This window comes from Vipera berus, assembly GCF_964194415.1.
Source record: "Vipera berus genome assembly, chromosome: 1".
NCBI lineage: Eukaryota > Metazoa > Chordata > Lepidosauria > Squamata > Viperidae > Vipera > Vipera berus.
This window is the reverse complement of record NC_138202.1, coordinates 342,806,581-342,811,179: the sequence shown is the minus strand read 5'-3', so window position 1 is coordinate 342,811,179 and position 4,599 is coordinate 342,806,581.

Genomic DNA, 4,599 nt, shown 5'->3' with positions numbered 1-4,599 from the left:
TGTTTCTTTAAATTTTTAAATGCTCATGCCATAGGCACCTTCTCTTTGCTCAGCCTCATTTTATTGTTTTCTAGATTCTCATTGGGATCTTCTCAGATTACTCTTGCTTTTGCCTTATCAGTAATGCAATGTTTTCTCTAAATTTATCATTGCCTTCTCTCATGTAGCAGGCAATTCTTTGTTTCCTGACTACAGTAATCATCCCTGTCAATTTTTAAGTGCGGAAGATAAAAATCTGTACACTTCAGCTTCTTCTCCACTTATTTGCATGGCATCGGCGTTGCCTTTAACAGTTTTTCCCCCCTAAAAATATTGATCAGTAAAAATGTCACAGAAAAGTAGGTCATATGTCTGTTCTCTATTATTCCTGTATTTGGGACAGAGAAAAATAGATTTAGATTACAGGAAGATAAATTCTGGCTGAATGTTAAAAAAAATTCCTAACAGTAGTTTGATAATAAAATATAAAACCCAGAGAGGTGGATGGGTCACCATTCACTGGACACATCCAAGCACAGGCTGGACAAACCTCTGTAGATGTGCATTAATGCTGATTATTGAATTGAGCAGGCAGTTGGGTTGGTGGGATAAACAGCCTTCCAACTTTATGATTAGAACTTGTTTTCTGGTATCTACAATAGTAAACTTAAGATGACGTTCAGATCACATGAATCAAAAGATCTACTATCTGGAAACCCTATTTCAAATATGATGTTGCCATAAAAGCAACAATACCTTCCCACTGGCATATAAATTGCTTTTACTAAGTAATTTGACCTATACTCTACAGAAGCCCTATTCTATCCTTATAATGTTATTACATCCTTAGATTGAATTCAATATAGATTTACAAGAACCATTTTCATGCCCCCAATCCATCTCTAATGCTTTACTGAAACTTTAATCTCTTTCTATAATGGCTTGCATACAAATGTGCTGCCTAGTTGAAATTATATTTGGGGAACAATTCCTTTGTCCAGCTTGTTCTTATTGACAAATACCACAGTTCCTGGAATAAAGTCATCTCAAATAATCTCTTCTGGGACCTCTCAATTCAATAAACATTTATTTTTAATCTCAAGTCTCTTGATATAGCTGAAACCAGGCCCAAAAACAGTAACTGTGAGAGGGACCTGGGAATCCTAGTGGACAATCACTTAAATATGAGCCAGCAGTGTGTTGCAGCAACCAAAAAAAACTAATACAATCCTTGGTTGTATAAACAGAGGCATAGAATCAAACTCACATAAAGTATTAGTACCACTTTATAAATCCTTAGTAAAACCACACCTGGAACATGGCATCCAGTATTGGCACCACATTACAAAAAAGATGTTGAGACTTTGAAAGATCAACTAAAATGATTAAGAACCTGGAGACTAAAACATATGAAGAACAGTTGCAGGAATTGGGTATGGCCAGTTTAGAGAAAAGAAGGACTATGGGGGAACATGATAGCAGTATTCCAGTATTTGAGGGGCTGCCACAAAGAAAAGGGAGTCAACTTATTTTCCAAAGCACCAGAAAGCAAGACAAGAAACAATGGAAGGAAACTAGTCAAAGAGAGAAGCAACCTAGAACTAAGGAGAAATTTCCTAACAGTGATAACAATTAAGCAGTGGAATAGTTTGCCTTCAGAAGCTGTAGGTACTTCATCACTGGAGGTTTTTAAGAATAGACTGGAGAGCCACTTGTCTGAAATAGTATAAGGTCTCATGCTTGAGCTGGGGGTTGGAGTAGAAGACCTCCAAGGTCCCTTCCAGCTCTATTCTGATTGATTGATATTGCCATAATTTTAAAGAGATAGAATAGAATAGAACTGGAAGGGACCTTGGAAGTCTTCTAGTCCATCTCCCTGCTCAAGCAGGAGAACCTATACCATCTTAGACAAATGACTGTCCAGTCTCTTCTTAAAACCTCCAGTGATGAAGCGCCCATGATCTCTGGAGGCAGACTGTTCCACTGGTTAATTGTCCTCACTGTCAGGAACTTTCTCCTTAATTCCAGGTTGCTTCTCTCTTTGATCAATTTGAAGCCATTGTTTCTTGTCCTTCCCTCTGATGCTTTGGTGAATAATGTCACCCCCTCTTCTTTGTGGCAGCCCCTCAAATACTGGAATACTGCTATCATGTCTTCCCTATTTCTTCTTTTCTTTAGACTAGCCCAGGGGTCGGCAACCTGAAAAAGGAAAAGAGCCACTGGGAACCGGTTCCATCACACATAAAAAAAGTGGGAGCCGCGTGCGTGCGTCCATGCACGCGTAATGCGCAAAAAATGTTTTGTGCAAGCGCAAAACGGTTTTTTCTTGCGCATGCGCGGACGCGCGCAGTTGCCATTTTTTTTATGTGTGATGGAACCGGTTCCCGGTTGCGCGACGGCAACGGCCCGTCTGCAAAGCTGCCGCTTTTGGCAGCCTGCAAATGTGCCGCGGCAGCTTTCTCAAAGAGCGGCGCCGCTGCCCATTCCGAGAGGTACACGCGCAGCTCTCTGAACGACCATAGGTGCGTGTGCACCTCCCCAAACCTTTGGAGAGGTGCGCGCTTACCTCCGTGTGAACGGGCAGCGGCGCCGCTCTTTGAGAAAGCTGCCGCGGCCCGTCTGCAAAGCTGCCGCTTTCGGCAGCCTGCAAACGTGCCGCGGCAGCTTTCTCAAAGAGCGGCGCCGCTGCCCGTTCGCATGGAGGTGTGCGCGCACCTCTCCAAAGGTTTGGGGAGGTGCGTGTGCACCTCCGCCCGTTCGGAGAGGTGCGCGCGCACCTCTCCAAACGGGCGGTGCCACTCTCCATTTGGAGAGGTGTGCGTGCACCACTGCCCGTTCGAAGAGGTGCGCGCACACACTGTAGTTTCCTGGGTCTGTTTCCCCCCCTTTCTTGAAGATGGGAACCACATCAGCCCTTTAATAATCCTCAGGTACTTTCCCGGTGCTCCAGGATTTATGAATGATGTGGTGCAGTGGTACTGAGATAACATCTGCCAGCTCCTTCAGAACTCTGGGATGTAATCTGACGGGTCCTGGTAAACTATACTCATCAAGATCGGATAGGTGTTAGAATAGAATAGAGCTGGAAGGGACCCTCGGGGTCTTCTAGTCTTCTACTCCAGCCCCCTGCTCAAGCAGGAGAACTTACACCATCTCAGACAGGTGGTTGTCTAGTCTTTTCTTTAAAATCTCCTGAAATGGAGCACCCATGATTTCTGGGGGTAAGCTGTTCCACTGGTTGATTGTCTTCACTGTCAGGAAGTTTCTCCTTAATTCCAGGTTGCTTCTCTCCTTGATCAGTTTCCAACCATTGTTTCTCATCTTTCCCTCTGGTGCTCTGGTGAACAACCTGACCCCTTCTGCCTTGTGGTAGCCCCTCAGATACTGGAATACTGCTATCATGTCTCCCCTATTTCTTCTTTTCTTTAGACTATCCAAACCCAAGTCTCTTACCATTTTCTTGCTTATTTTAATTTTTGTTTCTAGTTTGTCTTTTGCAGTGGGGTTTATTTTTTTTTGTATATTGGGCTATAGTTTCTTTTTGTGTAGTTTCCCATAGAGAAATGCACTTAATACACTTAAAGTTTGTGGAAGGACAGTTAAATAATATACTCTGTTTAGATAATTACTACTTGTATTTGGAAGTAGTCACTGAAATAATAGCTCACATTCTCCTGAACTGCCCATTACATCTAGATTGTAAATTTGTTTTGATGTATCCCTTTTTGTCATGTATACATGCTGGCCTAAATCGGAGATTGTACACCTCTTCTTAACAGACATTTCCCTAAATTTTCCAAGTTGCTAAATGCTGCCATCAGAAGATTTAAATTTAATTTAGCCTGGCATACTTGGTTCTTTAGGGAACTATAAAGAAAACTACTCAGTGCTATTGTCTCTATTATTGCTCTTTGTATACAGATATAATTTTTATTTCAGATAAAAATGTTTATTTGATATATTTATTTGGTTTTACTGTATTTTACTGGTGATGTTATTCCCATTGGTTCCCATTTACTAGTCTTACAAATACATGCATTGCTTTTTCTTTCCAATTTGTTCATTGGCCATGAATTTATAACTAATAAAACTCTTTCTGCCTCCTGTTCTTGATTTATCTTTGTGTCCTTTGCAACTCTGAAGATGCCTTTTTTAAAAGTCAAGACAAATTCAGGGAACAGATGCCTACCAATTAGGGCTGCACAGAAACCCAAATCCAAGGGACAAAATGTGGCTCCAAGTGTGTGTTGGTGTACACGTAACACCTGTTGAGAACATCTTAAAACAAATCTGCTTTTTAAATAATTTGAAGGTTGCTGCTCTTAGCTCTCTGTGCAGACACACACTCTCCAAGGCCTCTTTTGCCCTATGAATCCAAATTACTGCATAGCCCTACTATTCATGATGACTCATTGTGGTATCCATCAACTTCATTTTGTTTCAGAAGCTTCTTGCTATTGCATTCTGGTTGCATGGCCCAAAGGATGTCAGTGAGAGAGTCATCTTCTCAAGGCCTGCCATTAGCTACTCTGGAAAATAGGCTGCTGGACTCCATTGATTTTGGATTTGGTCAAGCATTGCCCTATTTGTTCATTTCTTGCAGATTTGTGCCCATGAAAG